The following is a 20,964-nucleotide window of genomic DNA, read 5'->3' on the forward strand; positions in this document are numbered from 1 at the left end:
AGTTGCGATAGAAAAGGGTGAAGTATACTGGGCTGAAGGTGTTATATTTGAATGTAGCAATATGTGGAATAAGGTAGATAAAGTTGTAGCACAGACTGGCGTGTATGACATTTTGGTACTGCTGAACTGTGGCTGAAAGAAGATTATAGCTGGGAGCTTAACATCCAAGGATACATATTGTATCAAAAGGATAGGCAGGTAGGCCGAAAGGGTGGGGTGGTCCTGTTGGTAAAAAATGAAATCAAATCATGAGAAAGAGGTGACATGGTTGGTGTAGAACTGTGGGCCAAGCTAAGAAACTGGAGGTTAAAAGACCCTGTTGGGAGATTGATACAGACCTCCAAACAATGGCAAAGATCAGGTCTACAAATTACGATGGGAAGTAGAAAATGCATGTCAAAAGAGCAATGTTACGATAGTCATGTAGGATTTCAAGGTTCAGGTAGATTGTGAAAATCAGAGTCATTGCTGGTTCCCAAGGGGAAATTTGCAGAATGCCTACAAGAGAAGGTGCTTAAAAAGTTGAAAGACCTGCAGGTACATAAGTCACCCGGACCAGAGGAACTGCACTCTAGGGTTCTGAAAGGGGTAGCGTTAGAGATTGTGGTGGCATTAGAAATGATCTTTCAGAAATCATTGGACTCTGGCATGGTGCCAGAGGGCTGGAAAACTGCAAATGCCACTCCACTGTTTAAGAAAGGAGGAAGGCAAGTGGTTGGGAAGATGTTTGAGTCAATTGTTAAGGATGGGGTGATGGAGTACATGGTGACACAGAACAACATAGTACAAAGTCAGCATAGTTCCTTTAAGGGAAAATCCTGCCTGACGAACCTGTTGGAATTCTTTGAGGATATTACAAGTAGGACAGATAAAGGGGATGTAGTGGATGTTGTATATTTGGACTTTCAGAAGGCCTTTGACAAGATGCCATACATGAAGCTGATTACCAAGTTAAGAGCCCATGGTATTACAGGGAAGTTACTAACATGGTTAGAGCATTGGCTGATTGGTAGGAGGTAGCAAGTGAGGAAAAAAAGGATTCTTTTCTGGTTGGCTGCCAGTGACTAGTGGTGTTCTGCAGGGGTCGATGTTGGGACCACTTCTTTTTATGTTGTACATAAACAATTTAGATGATGGAATAGATAGCTTTGTTGCTAAGTTTGCAGATAGTACAAAGATTTTTGGTGGAGGGGCAGTTAGTGTTGAGGAAACAGGAAGGATGCAGAATGACTTAGACAGATTAGGGCAGCGGTCCCCAACCACCGGGCTGCAAAGCATGTGCTACCGGGCCATGAGGAAACGATACGAGTCAGCTGCACCTTTCCTGACTCCCTGTCACACACGGTTGGACTTGAACATAGGGTTGCCAACTGTCCCGTATTTGCCGGGACATCCCGTATATTGGGCTAAATTGGTTTGTCCCATATTTCCCCCACTAAGGTAGAGCGTTCCTATGAAACCTTTCATGCCGAAATGGCGTGAAGCGCAGAAGCAATTAACATTAATTTATATGGGAAAAATTTTTGAGCGTTCCTAGACCCAAAAGGTAACCTAGCAAATCATACCAAATAACACATAAAGCTGAAAATAAATAACATTAACATATAGTAAAAGCAGAAATGATATGATAAATACACAGTCTATATAAAGTAGAAATAATGTATATGCAGTATAGTCAGGAAGATGAAGGTAAAACTGATTAGCGGGGGAAAAAAATCGGCACGTACGCACATGTCATGCATGCGCACACAGGTGCCCGCGCAAGGCTTCATGGTCATGGTAGTCTTCCCTGGGGTAAAGTGTCGCGGGATTTGACTGCTACTTTTGTCCCTTATTTGGGAGTGAGAAAGTTGGCAACCCTAACTGTAAAAGACATATTGAGGTGAGTTTAACCCTACTTGAACACTCCACCCCCTGGTCGGTCGGTCCGCAAGGATGTTGTCAATATTAAACCGGTCCGCGGTTTAGGGGAATTGGGGATTAGGGGAATGGGAAAAGTGGTAAATGAAATCTAATGTTGAAAAATGCATGGTCATGCACTTTGATAGTAGAAGTAAATGTGCGGACTATTTTCTAAACGGAGAAAATCCAAAAATCTGAGATGCAAAGGGACTTGGGAGTCCTTCTGTAGAACACCCTGAAGGTTAACTTGCAGGTTGAGTCGGTGGTGAGGAAGGCAAATGCCATATTAGCATTCATTTTAAGAGGTCTAGAATACAAAAGCAAGGATGTGATGCTGAGGCTTTATAAGGCACTGGTGAGGCCTCACCTTGAGTATTGTGAACAGTTTTGGGCCCCTCATTTTAGAAAAGATGTGCTGGCTTTGGAGAGGGTCCAGAGGAGGTTCACAAGGATGATTCCAGGAATGAAAGGGTTATCATACGAGGAATATTTGATGGCTCTGGGTTTGTATTTGCTGGAATTCAGAAGGATGAGGGGGGATCTTTATGATACCTTTCGAATGTTGAAAATCCTAGGCTGAGTAGACATGGAGAGGATGTTTCCCGTGGTGGGAGGGTCTAGGACAAGCGATCACAGCTTCAGGATAGAGAGGTTTCCTTTCAAAACAGAGATGCAGAGAAATTTCTTTAGCCAAAGGGTGGTGAATTTGTGGAATTTGTTACCACAGGCAGCTGTGGAGGCCAGGTTATTGGGTGTATTTAAGGCAGAACTTGATAGGTCTTGATTGGACGTGGCATCAAAGGTTATGGGAGAAGGCTGGGGAGTGGGGCTGAGGAGGGAAGACAAGTGTGATTGAACAGGATGGTCCAGATAGATCTAATTCTGCTTCTATGTCTTATGGTCTTATAGCCTTACAAGTTGCTTTTTACAGCAGCTTGTGGTTGAGCCTACTAAGGGATCAGCAATTCTGGATTGGGTGTTGTGCAACAAACTGGAATTGATTAGAGAGCTCAAGGTAAAGGTACCTATAGGAGAAATTGTTCATAATAAGATAGAAATCACCATCAGTTTGAGAAGGGGATGCTGAAGTCAGATGTGTCAGTGCTACAGTGGAGTAAAAGGAATTACAGAGGCATGAAGACAGGAGCCGGCCGAAATTGATTGGAAGGGAACACAAGCAGGGATGATGGTGGGGCAGCAACGGCTGGAGGTTCTGCAAGAAATCCAGAAGGTGCAGGATAGATACATCCCAATGAAGAAGTATTCTAAATGCAGGATGACACAACCGTGGCTGATAAGGGAAGTCAAAGCCAACATAAAAGCCAAAGAGAGGACATATAATAAAGCAAAAATGAGTGGGAAGTTAGAGGATTTGGAAGCTTTTTAAAAACTGACAGTAATCAACTGAAAATGTCCTAAAGTAGAAAAGATAGAACACAAAGGTAAGCTGACCAATAATATTAAAGAGGATAGCAAAAGTTTCTTGATTGATAAAGTGCAAAAGCAAGCTGAGAGTAGATATAGGACTGCTGAAAAATGATGCTGGAGAGGTAATTATGGGGGACAAGGAAGTGGCAGATGAACTGAGTAAGTATTTTGCATCGGTCTTCACTGTGGAAGAAATTGGCTATATGCCACAAGTTTGAAGTTGTCAGTGGGCAGAAGTGAGTGAAGTTAGCATTGCTTGGGAGAAGGTCCTTGGGAAGCTGAAAGGTCTGAAGATGGATAAGTGATGAGGACCAGGTAGTTTACACCCTGGTGTTCTAAAAGAGGTGGCTGAAGTGATTGTGGAGGCATTAGTAAGGATCTTTCAAGAATCAGTGGACTCTGATATGGTTCTAGAGGGCTGAAAATCTACAAATATCACTGTGCTTCAAGAAGGGACAGAGGCAGAAAAAAGGAAATTATAGGCCAGTTAGTATGACCCTAGGGGTTGGGAAGATATTGAAGTTAATGTTAAGGATGTGGTTTCAGGATACTTGGAGGCACATGATATAATAGGCCAAAAAGCATAGTTTCCTTGAGGTTAAACCCTACCTGACAAATCTGTTGGAATTCCTTGAAGAAATTACAAGCAGGATAGACAAAGGAGAATCAATGGGTGTTGTGTACTTGGATTTTCAGAAGGCCTTTGATGGGGTGCATACGTGAGGCTACTTAACAAGATAAAAGCCATGGTATTACAGAAAAGATTCTAGCATGAATATAGCATTGGCTGGTTGGCACAAGGCAAAGAGTTGGAATAAAGGGTGCTTTTTCTGGTTGGCTGACGGTCATTAGTGGTGCTGCACCGGGATTTGTGTTGGGACCGCTTCTTTGACATTATATGTCAGTGATTTGGATGAAAGAATTGATGGCTATATGGTCAAGTTTGCAAATGACAGAAAGATAGGTGGAGGAGAGGTAGTGCTGAGTAAGCCAAGTGGCTATAGAAGAACTTAGACAGATTAGGAGAAGGTGCAAAAAAGTGGTAAGTGAAATACAGTGTCAGGAATGTACGCTCATGCACTTTGGTGGAAGAAACAAAAGTGTATGCTATTTTATAAATGGAAAGAAAATTCAAAACTCTGAGGTGCAAAGGGACTTGGGAGTCCTCATGCAGGATTCCCTAAAGGTTAATTTGAAGGTTGAGTCAGTATAAGGCTTTATTAGGCGATTGTGAAGCCTCACTTAGAGTATTGTGAGCAGGTTTTGATCCTTCTCTAAGAAAGGATGTGCTGACATTAGAGAGGGTTCAAAGGAGGCTTACGGAAATGAATCTGGGATTGAAAAGTTTGTCATATAAAGAGCGTTAGGTGGCATTAGGTGTGTACTCACTGGAATTCAAATGAATGAGGGGGAATCTCATTGAAATCTGTCAAAAGCAGAAAGGCCTTGGTAGAGTAGATGTGGAGAAGAAGTTTCCAATGGTGGGGGAGTTAAGACCAGAGAATACAGCCTCAGTATAGAGGGATGTCCATTTAAAGTGGAGGAATTTCTTTTGCCAGAATGTGGTGTATCTGTAGTATTTGTTACTACAGGTGACTGTGAAGGCCAAGTCATTGCCCTATTTAGGGCAGAGGCTGTTAGATTCTTGAATTGTCAGGGCATGAAGGGGTGCTGGGGAAGGGGGGGGGTGGAGGCAGGAGATTGAGTCTGAGAGGGAAATGGAGCAGCCATGATGAAATGGTGGAGCAGACTCAATGAGCCAATTGGATTAATTCTGCTCCTATATCTTATAGAAGCTAAGCATTCACTTTGATGAGTGCTGCTCCAACAGTACTAAAAAAAAAAGCCTGAGATCTTCCACAGCAAAATACCCTTTCAAATGTTCACAGGTTTCATTAAACCTGCAGTACGTATCATCTACAAAATGTGCTGGAATCTCTCACTAGTATCATCTGCACCTCCCAAACCCTCAGTCTGTACCACCTGGAGAAGCATCCTTGAATGCATGACCTGCTGATTCCCTAAAGAGCAACACAATATCCTGGCTTGGAAATGTACCATTAAATGTTCACTGTCAATGGGCGCAGTCCAGCACTCACATCATTGGAGTAGTTTCAGCAGCTCATGAGGGTAGCTGACCACCACTTTCTCAAGGGCATTAATTGTGGGCCTTGCCATCAGCACACTCAGAAAGAGTAAGAAAAATCAGAGTCTCATTATGCCTGAACATGGAGCAGTTGTCTCAGTTGTTTCTGAAAGGCTTGCAGATGCTGCAACAGCTGTTATAGTCGTATCCTCTGATTGCCCTCCAACTAAATGACTGCTCCATCATTTATTTGGATATAGCCATACCTTTGGGTGCTGTGTGTTGACTGGCTGTCCCATTCAATTAGTAAGAGGCTTGAGGCAAGGCCTGAGGCCTGTTGCTTTTGGAAACCCTGATAACAAACAGAAAAGGAATCAGGAATGTGCACCACAGCCTATTTCAATGCTTTGCCTTTAGCCTGCACTTACCAAGTACTCAGGCACACTCTCTCATGTTTTTTTCTTATTGAAAAGAAGTATGTTGTAATAATATTGAGACCACAAGCATAGTACTAATCTATTCTGCGATAAATATGTAAAATAAGGCAATTAGTAAATTATACAAATACACTGATTGACAGTTTCAAAGTATAATACCGTATATTAGCTGTATATATTTAAAAGAAAGCTTTCAAAAAATATACTGGTGTGGATGTGTTTGGCCTATATTTTGCTAACCCCTACCACAACTCATGGTGCAGATCAAGGATTTTTTTTCCCCTTTTTACATTCCTACAGCAGCCTGCACTCAATACAATTGACTGATTTTGGAACAAAACTTGAATGTCAGTCACTTAGCATACATAGCAATCATGGACAGGGTACAACTGCTCACTGGAAATGAAAATGTTTTAGTTGAGTTTTTGGATAAGCAATTGGAAAAGGAAGAACCCACCAAAGACCTGCTGGGTTTGGGGATGAATCTGATATCATATCAGATTCGGGTTTGATATCACTGACAGATGTCATGGAATTTGTTGATTTGCAGCAGTGATACAGTGCAATACATAAAATACTACAAATTACAACAAGAAATATATATACACACAGTATAATTATGTCGTGCAAGAAGAGCAAAAGTAGTGAGATAGTGTTCATGGGTTTGTTCATTTTTCTGACAGTGGAGTGGAAAACACTGTACCTAAAACATTTGAGTTTGTGTCTTCAGGCTCCTGTACCTTCTCGCTGGTGGTAGTAATAAGAACGGAACAAATTCTGTGTGATGTGGGTTCTTAATGATGGATGCTGCATTCAGGACACTGCTGCTTTTATTCCTTTACTTTACTTTTTCAATCTTTTTATTAATATCAAATTGTTAAACATAACCTAGTATTAATACAAAGCTATTGGGATTACATTGTTAATAATTAACATAAATATAAATACAGTTGGCAGACAGGTACTAGACTTCCCAAAATCGTACAAAATACGACTATAATATACAAAAAAAACCAGAAATAGCATGAAAAAGGGAAAAAAAAACAAAATACCGCACCCCCCCCAAAAAAACTAATCTAAACAATGCTAACCAACTAAACTTAAGGAAAAGAAAAAGACATGGGTGTTGTGTAACGTCAAAAAGAACCATTAGTGTCATTGACTCCGCTCCTCTCTGCATACATTTAAAAGAAATAGAATAGGTTTGGAAAAGGTCAAATTACATCATATGAAAGTGTTGAATAAATGGCCTCCAAGTCTTTTCGAATTTAATAGAAGGATCATAAATGACACTTTTAATTTTTTCTAAATTGAAACACAACATAGTTTGAGAGAACCAATGAAATGTGGTGGGAGGATTGATCAATCCTGCTTTTATTCCTAGAATAATTTTTTTTTAAATTTTCATTTCTGACTTCTGGGCAGAATTGCTGGCTTCTGAATGTGTAACTATGGGGTATTTGATCACTTGATCAGAACAGCAAAATGAGAGTGGTGCGCTGGTGTTGCAGTGTCTACAATACCTTGTGTTGCCAAAATAGCTTAATTGTCTTGATTGGACCTGCCTGAGGACAAATGTTAAGTGAGGAACACTTAAAAAAAGCCAAAAGAAAAAGAGCCAGAAATGAATAAGCTGTACCATCCCAGACGGTTGCAGCTTTTGCCAAATTTACCTGCAGAGACAAGATTCCATAAATTTAATTCTTAAGATTTGTAAGGAAGATACAGTTTGGGAAGTTGATATTTTGAGATTTTAAAAGTTCTAGCTATTAATCACCAGCCACTGGCATTTTTGATGGGTCCAAGAAAACAGTAACTTTGTGAATTGTTTTGTATTATATACAGTCAATTTGCAAAGTTTTGCTGCTTCTCATTATAAGTGCCCTTTTAGTCAGGGATAGATGCATAAGAGACTGCAGATGGTGGAATCTGGAGCAAAAAAGTAAATTGCTGGAGGAACCCAGCAGGCCAGGCAGCATCTGTGGAGGCAGATAGATGATTGATGTTTTGGGTAGAGATCAGAGTAAAAATTTGGTCTGGGCCCAAAACATCAATTTAAAAAATTTGAAAAAAAATACTCAAGTTAAATTTTGAGAGTGCAGATTTTATGTTCCTGTCAGAGTAAAAGACAAGGTTAACAGGTTTATGGAACCTTTGTTTTTGAGAGCTATTGAGGCCCTAGTTAAGAAACAGAAGTATGTGCATAGCAGGTATAGGCAGACAGGAACAAATGAGCAGTATAAAAAATACAAGAGAACAATGAAGGAAATCAGGAGGGCTGAAAGAAGACATGAAGTGGCTCTAGCAGACTAGATGAAGGAAAATCCTAAGGTTTGCTGTAGATATATATTAAAATTGGTCCTCTGGAAGATGAGAGTGGTAATCTATGTGTGGAGCTGAAAGAGATGGGGGAGATCTTAAATGGATTTTTTTGGCATCTGTATTTACTGGGGACCCTGTAGGACAGTAATACAAAACTTGCAGGGGCTCTAGCAGAGATATTTAAAACACCCTTAGCCACAGATGAGGTGTCGAAGGATTGGAGGACAGCTAATGTTGTTCCATTGTTTAAGAAAGGCTCTAAAGATAAGCCAGAAAATTTAGATTGTGAGAACACTCAGTTTATAGGGCAGTGAGCCTGACATCACTAGTGGGAAAGTTATTGGAAGGTATTCTAAGGGACCAGATATGTAAGTATTTGGATAGTCAAGGACTGATTAGGGATGGTCAACATGGCTACAGTAGTGCTAGAGAAATTTTTCAATTTCTGCTTAAATGTGACCTAAAATATGATCAGTTCTTCACGTAGGTCCAAAAACAAGATAAATAGAACCCAATTAAATAAACAACACAAAAAACATTATACTTGTTCATTTACTTATTGAGAAAAATTATCCAATATTACATGTATTTGTTGGAAAAAGTATGTGAACCTCTGGGGTAATGACTTCTACAAAAGCTACTTGGAGTCAGGTGACCAACCAATGAGATGAGATTGGAGGTGACGGTTGTAGAGGTGCCCTGCTCTATAAAAAAAACATGCACAAATTCAGCTTACAGACAGAGCCTGCTCTTCTCAAGAAAGATCTGTTTATGTGCACAATGCCTCAATCAAAACAACTTCAGAGGACCTTAGAAGAAACATTGTAGAGATGCACGAAGCTGGAAAAGACTATAAGAGCATTTCTAAAGACCTGAGTGTTCATCAGTCCACGGTAAGCGAACTTGTCTACAAATGGAAGAAACTCAGTACTGTTGCTACTCTCCCTAGGAGTGGGCATCCTTCTAAGATCACACCAAGAGCCCAACATGCAATGCTGAAGGAGGTGAAAAAGAACCCAAAGGTAACAGGAAAAGACCTGCAGAAATCCCTAGAACTTGCTAAAGTCTCTGTTCGTGTGTCCACTATAAGAAAAATACTGAATAAGAATGGTACTCATGGAAGGACGCCATGGAGGAACCCACTGCTCTCAAGAAACAAAAATAGCTGCATGTCTCAAGTTGGAAAAGACCACTGGGATGTTCTACAGTGCTTCTGTGGACAGATGAGACAAAAGTTGAACTTTTTGGGACAAATGCATACCGCTATGTTTGGAGGAAAAGGGGCACTGCACACCAACACCAGAACCTCATCCCAGCTGTGAAGCATGGTGGATGGAGCATCATGGTTTGGGGCTGCTTTGCTGCCTCAGGGACTGGACAGTTTATAATCATTGAGGGAACTATTAATTTAAAATTGTATCAAGACATTTTACAGAAGAATTCCGGGATAGCACTCCATCACCTGAAGCTTAATAGAAGTTGGATAATGCAACAAGACAATGATCCATGGTTTAAAAAGAAGAAAATTTGTGTTTTGGAATGGCCGAGTCAAAGTCCTGACCTTAATCCTATAGAAATGTTGCGGAAGGACCTGAAGAAAACAGTTCATGCAAGGAAGTCTACCAAAATCCCAGAGTTGAAGCAGTTTAGTAAGAAGGAATAGCTTAAAATTCTTCCAAGCCAGTGTAATGGAATTCAATGCAGACAAGTGTGAGGTTTTGCACAATGAACGGTAGGGCACTGAGGAGTGCAGTAGCACATAGGGATCTGGGAATACAGATCTATAATTTCTTGTAAGTGGTGTTACAGGAAGGTAGGGTCATAAACAAAGCTTTTGGCACACTGGCCTCCAGAATTCAAAGTATTGGCTACAGGAGTTGGGATGTTTTGTTGAAATTGTGTATGATGTTGGTGAGGCCTAATGTGGAGTATTGTGTGCAATTTTAGTCAGCTACCTACAGGAAAGATGTGAATAAGTTGGAATGAGTGCAGAGAATATTTACAAGGATGTTGCCGGGACTTGAGGACCTGTAATCGGGAAAGGTTGATTCCCTAGAATTATAAGACTGAGGGAATATTTAATAGAGGTGTACTAAATACAAAATTATAAGGGGTATAGTTACGGTAAATACAGGTTGGCTTTTCCACCGAGGTTGGGTGAGACTATAACTAGAGATCATGGGTTTAGCATGAAAGGTGAAATGATTAAGAGGAACATGAGGGGGATCATCTTCACTCAGAGGGTGGTGAGAGTGTGGAACAAGCTGCCAGCACAAGTGGTGGATGTGGGGTCAAATTCAACATTTAAGGGAAACTTGGATAGGTACATGGATGGGAGGCGTACGGAGGGCTATGATCTGGGTGCAAGTTGATGGGACTAGGCAGATTAAGGGTTTGCAACAGACTAAATGGGCCCAAGGGCCTGTTTCTGTGCTGTAGTGTTCTGTGACTATGATCCTGCATCAGGACTGGGACTATAAAGGGAAGATAGCCAGTATAAACAGATGAAAGAGAGGCTTGGACAGCAGCTGATAGGTGGTAGGTAGAGCCAGGTGAGGACGAAGATGATGGAATCAGGTGAGGGGGGAGGGAGGAGTTTTGAGACAGATGATGGTAGAAGCAGGGAAAAATAACCATGGGCAGTTGAAGCCATGTGGGGAGTGAGGAAGCAAGAACTTAAGAAAGAAATTAGGAGGACAAAAGTGGCTATTAATATCCTTGTTAAGTAAAAGTAAGGAGAGGAAACAAAGAGACTACTAAACCAGAGGAATACAATTCCTTATGCAGTGTGATTGGTAACCTAACTTAATACATCTGTCAATAAACCATATTCCTTAACTTCAGTTAACAAAATCTTACTAATCTCAAACTAACTTCATCCGGCACAAAATATTCACACACTTCACCACTACAATGAAATTATTGTGTAGTATTCTAAATTGCAGAGAAGAACAACCCTAATTTTTTGGAATCACTCTTGGTAATTTAATCTTTGGAATGTAAGAATCGTGACTGTGCTAGGCTCTACCAGTTCCAAAGCTGTGGTGCAAAGACCTGTGAACAACCCTCCAGGTTAAAATGATTTACACAACTATCTCGTTGTATTCAGGTCCTCCAGATATAAAGGCCAACTTTCCACTTTTGATTCTTTTCTTCATCTATTATGACTATAATGATTTGTATCCATAAATTCCTTTGTCTTTCCCTTGCTTCCACAGTTTCACCATTTAAATAGCATTCTGTGCCACCTTTTAATGGTCCTAAGTGAACCTTACCTTTGTCTATATTACCAATGCTTTGACTCCTTTGCCCATTTACCTATTAAAATCTCTTCCTAATTTAAAAATAGCTTACAGGCTACTTACAGTGTTACCTATCTTTTGTATTATTAGCAGTCTTGGATATCTGGTTCTCTGCTCCATTATAGTAATTGTTAAGAAATAGTAGGTATTAGTTGGAATCCCATCGGGATTCACACAGGGCTCCAAGAGTCAGATCCCGGCTGTTATTGGATTTACCTATTATCCCTTTCCTGCGTTTCCAGCGTGAATCATACCGTGCTTAAAATGGGTAGGTGTGATGATCAGAGTTCTCAGCAATATACATTGAAGCGAATTTGATTTACTTTGCCGAAACAATGATGACATTTTCTGATAGCAATAATTGAGAGGATTGTGAAAAGCTATTTGGGGTAGGGAGATGGCAGATGCACTTCATGATTGAAAAATGCAACTTGATTCAATTTGGAAGCTGGGATAGAGCAAGAAAGTATTGCTTATTTGTGTTATTTTAAAGGAAGCAAGAAAGTAAGGTACATGGTGTTGAGAGATACAATTCATTCAGAAATACTTTCTACTCATAATTGTTTGCAAAGCACCTTTTGTGTATATATGTTTTACTAATGTGTTACCATTTATCCATTGAAGTTCTCATATTTGCACTGCATTTTACAGGGAAACTAAGACTGGAGTAATTGCAGTGCTAAGCCATCTATGTGCTTCACTGTGCATTGGAACTAAGCCTTAAATCTTTGAATCTTATTTATTGTGTGGCTTATTTAAGCTATTCAGCTTTATTCAGCTATGTCAAACTGAAGCAAAGTTTATACCTTGTCAGTATGTTGAACCACATTACCAGATATGGTGACACTTAAGTCATTGCAGTTTTTAATATTTAAAAGTATTAATGCAGGTTTATTTCACATTACCCTGGTAAGTAAAAAAAACAAATTTCCAAAGACCAGTGTGAAAAAAGACTATTATTGAAATGTAGACATTGCAAAGAATAAATTATTAAAATAAAATGTGCCTCTTGATGCTCCAATTTTACTTATAGGCAATGAATAATGTTTTTTTTTCCATTTATGTCAGTCTTGACTTGGCAGCACTCTCAACTCTGAGCAAGGATTCTGTGTTTAAATTCCACTCAAGAAATATAGACATAAAAATCTAGACTAAAATGACAGTGCAGAAATGAATAAGTGTGATGTCTTTTGGCTGAGGCATTAAACAAGGTGAAAGACAAAGATCATAAAAATATTAAAGGCTTCAATATTTTCAAGTAGTGATGCAGTGTAGAGCAGTACAGAATGGTACTGCACAGGAACAGGCTTTCTTGCCCACGATGTCTCTGCCAAATTATCCTTTGTGCCTATACCCTTCCAATCTCTGCCTGTTTGTGTACCTGTCATAAACATTGCTATTGTTTGGGTCACAATTACTTTTATTACAATATCAAACTGATTTACTCAACTATACCTATCCCTATAATATCTCTCAAAATAATGAAGTCCATCACATTCTAATAAAGACTTCTTAATTGTAAGAAGTCATCTTACTTTTACTTCCCTTTAATATATTGCATCTCTTAAACTTCATTCCACTCTTTAAGAAAATGGTACATTATTTGTTCTCTTTTTCTCTTACTAGCACCAGTCATCTATAAGATCTCATTGAACCCAAGGATCAGCAGTGGGTCTCTGTTGTTTGTGATATATGAACAATTTGGATGAAAATATCAGTGGGATGATAAGAATATTTGTAGGAGTTGGCATGGGTGTGGATAGTGAGAAAGGTAGTCAAAAGATTCTGCAGGATACGGACCAGTTGTAAATTTAGTCAGAGAAATGGCAGATGAAGTTTAATCTGTGTAAGTCAGAGGTGTTGCACTTTGGAGGTCAAATGGAGCATGATGGATATTAAGATCTTGGGTACAAGTCCATTGCACCTTGGAAGTGGAGGATGGTAAAGAGGATGTGCATTCATTAGTTGGGGTGCTGAGTGTAAAAGTTGGGGAGTTATATTGTAGCTGCGTAAAATTTTGGTTAGGCAACATTTGGTGTATTGCATGCAGCGATGGCCGCTGCATTGTAGGAACAATGCAGAGGCTTTGGAGAAAGTGCAGAAGAGGTTCACTAGAATGCTTCCTGCATTAATGAGTATAAGGTATGAAGAAAGTTGGACAAATTTGGACTGTTTTCTCTGGAGGCTGAGGGGTAACCTTATAGAAGTATATTAAAATAATGAGAGGTATAGATAGGATATGTATTCAGAGTCTTTTTCACAGAATGAAAATGTCAAATACTGGAAGCCATAGATTTTAAGGTGAGAGGTGAAAGTTTAAAGGAGATTTGCAAGGTATATTTATTTACACACAGAGTGGCGGTTGCCTGGAATGTGCTGCCAGAGGAGGTTGAAGAGGCAGATATGATAGCAATATTTCAGAGAATTTGTTATAGACATATAAACGGGAAGGGGTGATGGAATATGGACCATGAGCATGCAGATGGGGTTTATTTGGCATTGTGGTCAACACAGACATCATGGGCAAAAGAGCCTGTTACTGTGCTGTCTTGTCCTCTGTTCTATGTTCTGTCACTCATGCTATGATGACCATGCTTACTCTGAAGGAAGTGATATCCTTAAGGTGAATAAAAAGACAATCAATTCTATCAGATGCCTCCATCAAGCCTTTTAGTGAATGGGAGGCTGACCAAGCTGTGTGTTCTTGGAAAGCTATGACTTCTAATTTTCCCTGTGCTCAAGCAGAAGTAATAAGATTTTACTTAGCATCTTCCTGTAGAGGCACTGTTCACAGTTAGGAGCTGCAGCAGGATCTGAGCATTGGGGCAGTAAAAATGAAACTAGAGGTATATTTGAATGTAAATAAATAATTTTAAAATTAAAAGTATTTTAACACACAAGAAAATAAAATGTTTTACAAAGACACAAAAGCATCTAAGTAATTACAGAGGTTTTACTTAGAAATTCCTTTGTCTTCAAGACTGCAAGTCTAGAATCCCCATTATAATCAGTGGGGTTTTGGATCCTGTCCAATTTGGCACAGGATTTACGTAACAATGTTCCAAGATAATGCTAGTGCGCTCCAATGGTAAGTGAACAGACAGATTCAGCCCCCTACTCTGTCAGTAAGCACAGTTTGTTCTTTAGGTTCAGCCGTCCCTTCTGCGTCAATTGTTTAGTGTCAGCAGTTCTAACCAGGATAAAACCTATTGTGTCAGTCTGCAGTCTAGTAATTATGTCTTGTTCTGCTGTCAAAGTATTTCCAGTATTTCCTCCCAGAAGTTAAGCTACATTGAAGTTTGTTTTTAAAACTAAACAACATTTGAGTTGTCTTCCACAAGAGATTTTTCATAAATATCAACCCAGTGCAGACATCCATCAAATAGCATCTCATTTAGAAGCCAGTTCATGTTTCTGGAGATTAAATGCCTAACTGCAATGAGCCTTTCAGTAATAAACAAATAATTTACATGGAGACCTATGGATTTAACTTTTTTAGGTTCTATTTTATTTTGACCTATGCTGAATTTTTTTTTCAAAGAAAGTAAATAAATAGGTAGGGGAAACATAATTTCTATCTTAACCCCTTCAAGTGACCTTAGCTCCACATATTCTCTCAGAAAATTGATAAAGTCCTGTTCAGTTGCCCCACTAACAGGAAGGATGTAGAGTTTTTGGTAAAGTTTCAGAAGAGGTTTACCAAGATGCTGCCTAGATTATTGAGTATTAGCTATAAGGAGAGGTTGGGCAATCATAAGTTGTTTCCTCTGGAGTGTTGGCGGCTGAGAGGAGATCTGATAAAAGTTTACAGAATGATGAAGGCCCTTTCTCCCAGGGCAAAATGTTGAGTACTAGGAGGCATAGTTTTAAGACATGAGAGGAAAGTTTTAAGGGGATTTGTGAGGTAAGTTTTTTATATATAAAGTGGTCAGCGCAAGAAACACTCTGTTATGATAGAGAATTCAATAATCTCTCTGATAGGTACCTGAATATGCAGGGAATGGAGAAGTACAAATCATGTGCAGACAGAAGGGTTTAGTTTAATTTGGCATCATGCTTAACACAGACCTCATTAGCCAAAGGGCTTGAGTCCTGACGAAGGGTCTCAGCCTGAAACGTCGACTGTACCGCTTCCTAGAGATGCTGCCTGGCCTGCTGCGTTCACCAGCAACTTTGATGTGTGGAGCCAAAGGGCTTGTTCGTGTGCTGTGCCCTTTGTAACTGCATGTTTAAGGAATCCTTGTAACCACCAAAACAATCTGAAACACCTTGAGCTCTTAAATCTAAGCCGCATTTGCTTAACTTACCTGTCTGGCGACACAGGAATTTCATCTGGCAATAATTTCTAGCTCTGGACCTGCAATGTACAAATTGGATGATATGGTTGTATATACAGTAGGTATCATTCAAATCGCATCACTAATCCAAGAAGCTAGAGATCTAGAACTTGCCTCTATTGTCATTTTACTTTAGGAGTTTCCTATCCTGGAGCCCAGCTGTGAGATTACTTTTACTCATTTTGAGTTATGAGTCATATCTGATCCAGACTAGGGACACAAAAGACTACTGATGATGGAATCTGGAACAAAAGAAAAAGCAAAGTGCTAGAAGAATTCAGGAAATCAGGCAATGTCTAAGGAGGGAAATGGACAATCAATGTTTCAGGTCAAGGCTCTTCATCTGGATTGGTGACAAGATAGAGTCAAAGAATGAAAAAAAAAGCTCAAAGTAAATTTATTGCAGGATTATTCACAGCAGAACAAAGAAATACAGTAAAATCAATGAGAAATTACACACAAAGACTGACAAACAACCAATTTTCAAAAGAAGACAAACTATGCAAGTATAAAATAAATAAATACATGCATATATACAAACATAGAGTACTTACGGAGAACGAGTTGTAGAGTCTTTGAAAGTGAGTCCACTGGTTGTAGAATCAGTTCAGTGTTGAAATAAGTGAAGTTCTCCACGCCAGTTCAGGAGCCCGATGATCGAGAGGTAATACCTTTTTCTGAACCTGATGGTGTAGGATCTAAGGCTCCTATACTTTCTCCATGATGGAAGCAGCAAGAAGAGAGCATAGTCTGGATGGTGGGGGTCCTTGATAATGGATGTTGCTTTCTTGTGGCAGTACTCCTTGTAGATGTGCTCAGTGGTAGGGAGGGTTTTTTTTCCTGTGATGGGCTGGGCTGCTTATGTTCTTGGGGATTGGTGTTTCCATACCAGTCCATGATGCGACCAGTCAGGATACTCTCCACTATGCAGCTATCGAAGTTTGACAGCATTTTAGATGACATGGTATATCTGGTCAAGCCTCTGAGGAGATCGTACCCAAGTTCCTTGTAAAGTTCAGGCAGGGGTTTTACCATTACTTGCTGAAGATATGTAAAGGCGAAATCCCTGCACAAACTTCACAAGCAGCACAGTGATTGCTATTGCCTTGCAGCACTGGAGACCCAACTTCATTCCTAACCTCTGGTGCAATGTGAGTTAGTTATGACTGTGCAGGTCCTGCAGGTGTTCCGGTTTCTGTGCACATTTCAAAGAAGAGCAAGGTGATTGGTTTATTCGCCACTGTTAGAATTGCCCTAATCTGTAGGTGAGGGGTAGAATCTGGAGAAAGTTGATGAGGATTAGGGAGAACAGTTAAAGTTCTATCAGATATTTTGCATGAGAGTAATGAGAATAAAACATGGATAAGTGTATGCTAAATGAGAGCAGAAGGGACCACAGATTCTGGAATCTGGGGGCAAGCAATGTGTTGGAGGAAATCAGCAGCTTTCAAAGGAAAGAAATTGCCGACATCTCGGGTCAAAACCTTGCGTCAGGCCTGAGAGTAGAGAGGTGAGATAGCCAGCTTAAAAGGGAGTGGCGAGAAAGGATTCTGAGATGATTGGTGGACTGATGAGGGGTGCAAGATGATAGACAGGTAGTGCCATGTAGGGAAGGTGAGCAGGGCGTGGAGTTGGAAGAAACTGTAGCAAATGAATGATAAATGAAAGCAGACAAAATACAAGAGGAAAAAACAATTGGAAGCAGGGGAATGGAGTGTGGAAGATAGGAGGCAGCTGCTGGGGGCAGATAAAAAGGAACATAAAGCACTCCCAGTACTGGATTCAGATAAGTAAAGGAGTTGAGAATGAGAGCCTTTAGGCAAGAGGTGAACAACTGTTGGAACCAAATTAAGAATAAATGAAAATGGATGTTAAATAGTTGGCACAGACTTGGTCGACCAAAGAACCCTGTTCTCTATTTCTCTATATTCTGAAGATTTCAAGAGATTCTCTTCAGTTGTGGGCCTCTTTTTACCAAAAGAGATCAGTTGTCTTTAGCAGTATGAGACTAATCCATCAACTCATCCCTCTGGGAGTTCTTCTGTGCATATAAGTTTGATCCATTATCTGCAGGTATGGTGCCATCCATCACATTAGGGCTCCCAAACTAATTCATCAAGTGTAAAGGACTTTGAGTTTTCCTGCAGATACAGACAAAATCATCTTCAAGAGAGGATCCAAAAGAAAAATTTGCTGGTACTACAGATATAAACTCAATACAAAATGAAGGTTCTAGTGAAAGTGCATTAACCTCTTCACAGATGCTGCTGAACTACTGAATATTTCCAGCATTTCACAAGGATGCCTATCTCAGCATAAATCTAAGTTAAAGTGTGATGACAGCCTAATAACAGTAACGAACTAAAGAGAAGATTTTCCACTGGCAACACACAGAGGGATTACTATCATTCCTCAACCCAGAAAATAAGCCTTAATTGATTTTGCACCCTTTGCTTCTTGTTACATGTAACAGGAACTTTGCTATCTGCATTTTAGACTTGTCTCCCCAAATGGAGGTATATATTTGACCCATTTCATTGATTGCATCTTCGTGTGAACTAGCCATTACTTGTAATCAAAAATTGTCAGCATGGAAAATTGTATTTTTAATCAAGCACATCACTTCAGTAATAAGGGCATATATATCAGAGTCTTGCTGCATTAATGTGAGAATGAAAGGAGGAAGGGCTGGATTTCTTCTATCTATTTTCTCATTTTTCTGCATGCCTGGAACAGCCAGTGATAGAAGGTAGGTGCTTCAAGATCAAAGTTCAAAGTAAATTTATTATCTAAGTACATCTATGTTACCATATATTTCCCTGAGATTTATTTTCATGAGGACATTCACAGCAAATAAAAGAAACACAGTAAAATCAAGGATAAACCGCACATAGCATAGACAGAATACAAAAAGAGAGAGAAAAATAATAATAATAAATAAATAAACTATAAATATCAAGACCATGAGTTGTAGAGTCCTTGAAAGTAGGTTCCTGGGTTTTGGAATCAGTTAATTGTTGGGATGAGTACAGTTGAATGAAGTTATCCCTTCTGGTTCAAGAGCCTGATGGTTGAGGGGAAATAACTGTTCCTGAACATGGTGGTGTGGGACCCAAGGATCCTGTACCCCCTTCCTGATGGAAGCAGCGAGAAGAGAGCATGGCCTGGATGGTGGGGCTTCTTGATGATGGATGCTGCTTTTCTGTGACATTGTTTTGTGTAGATGTGCTCAAAGTTGGGGAGGGCTCTACGTGTGATAGACAGGTAAAAAAGTATCCATTACTTTTTGTAGGTTTTTCCATTCAAGGACGTTGCTGTTTCCAAACCAGCCAGTGATGCGACCAGTCAGTATCTATAGAAGTTTGTCATAGTTTTAGAGGACATGCTAAATCTTCGCAAACTTCTAAGAAAGCAGAGGCACTGCAGTGTCTACTTTGTAATGGCACTTACTTGCTGGACTCACCGATCAACTATGTCTCTCACCTAAAACCCTATTAACAGACATTTCTTTCCTTTGCACTTTCTTTCACTGCAGATGAGCAGGTGAAAACCAACACTTTTAAGGTTTCTGTGAACTTAAGTTTGTGTGGTGCTCAGCAAGTTGCATTGAAATTATATCAAAAAGCAAAATCACAAAACAGGCAGGCAGCATTCATGTTAGTAAAGCAGAATTATTGTTGCTGGTTCAGAAATCATAGAATCATAAATCACATAACTGGCCATTCAACCCACTATATCTATTCTATCAAATATCTATTTATAACTAATCCTATTTACCAGCACATAGTCTGCTGAATGTCTATGTTCTGGAAATTTAAATGCTTATTTAGATACTTCTTAAAAGTTGTAAGAGTACTTGCCTCCACTGCTCGCTCAGGCAGATGTTCCAGATTATAACTCCTCAGTGGGTGAAGACGCTTCAAACTAGATTTGTTATGACATTATGTATATGTCACCAGCTACTACCTTGAAATTCATTTTCTTGCAGACATTTACTGGAAAATAAAATACAAAAGAATTTATGAAAAGCTATAAATAAGCCAAGACCCACAAACAATGAATGTGCAAAAGAAGATGAGTCATGAAAATAACAACAAAAAGTAAATAAATAATACTGAGAATATAAGTTGTAGAGTCCTGGAAAATGAGTCTATTTGTTGTGGAGTTTGTTCCGCATTGAAACATATATCCCCTCTAAACCTCTTGCTTCTTTTGCTATGGGAAATAGTTTCCTGCTACCTACTGTGATAGTGCCCCTCATAAATTTCAGCTTCCTCCATTCCATGGAAGACAAACCTTGGCAATCCAGTCTTTCCTCATAACTCAAATGTTCCCTAATAGCCAACATCTAAATGAAATTATTCTGCACCCCCCTTACTGTGGTGCAGTCACATCTTTCATGTAGTGTGGTAAGCCAAACTATATGCAGCTCTCCATCCCTAGTCTAACTAATGATTTTGTTAAGTTTCACCATAACCTCCCTGCTCTCACACTTTCTGTCCCAGATGATGATGGCAAGTTTCTCTTCCACCTAATTGGAATATTGCATTGAATTTTGCTTTGCATTAAAGGAAGGATGTGGAGGCTTTGGAGAGGGTGCAGAAGGCCTTGCCTGGATTAGAGGGCATGTGTTATAAGGAGAAGGTGGACAAACTTGGGTTGTTTTCTCTGGAGCAGTGGAGGTTGAGGGGAGATCTAATATTGATTTAGCGATACAGCGCAGTGAAGGACTTTCTGGGCATTAGAGCCATGCTCTCCCAGCAACCACTAATTAATCCCAACCCAATCACAGGACAATTTACAATGACCAGTTAACCTACCTGGTACATTTTTGGTCTGTGGGAGGAAACCAGAGGACCCAGAGAAAACCCATGCATTCCATGTGGAAAACTCCAAAATCCGGAACAACTCAAGCTGTAACAGCTTTGCTGTATCTGCTACACTATCATAATAGAAGTGTATAAGATTATGAGGGGAATAGATGGAGTAGACAGATGGATCTTTTTCCTAGGATAAAAATTGCTAATACTGGAGGACATGGATTTAAGGTGAGAGGGAGTAAATTCAAAGGAGATATATGGGCAAACTTTTTTTACGCCATGATTGATGGGTGCTGGAATGCATTGCCAGGAGTGGTAGTGGAAGCAAAT

At 39.8% G+C, this 20,964-nt stretch overlaps 1 protein-coding gene across 1 annotated transcript in view; it reads left to right on the forward strand.

Moving 5' to 3' along the window:
* Window positions 1–20,964, forward strand: part of znf804b (zinc finger protein 804B) — a 317,114-nt gene that overhangs the window by 9,861 nt on the left and 286,289 nt on the right. The gene's annotated exons all lie outside the window — the stretch shown is intronic.

Source organism: Mobula birostris, chromosome 3 (genome assembly GCF_030028105.1).
Source record: "Mobula birostris isolate sMobBir1 chromosome 3, sMobBir1.hap1, whole genome shotgun sequence".
NCBI lineage: Eukaryota > Metazoa > Chordata > Chondrichthyes > Myliobatiformes > Myliobatidae > Mobula > Mobula birostris.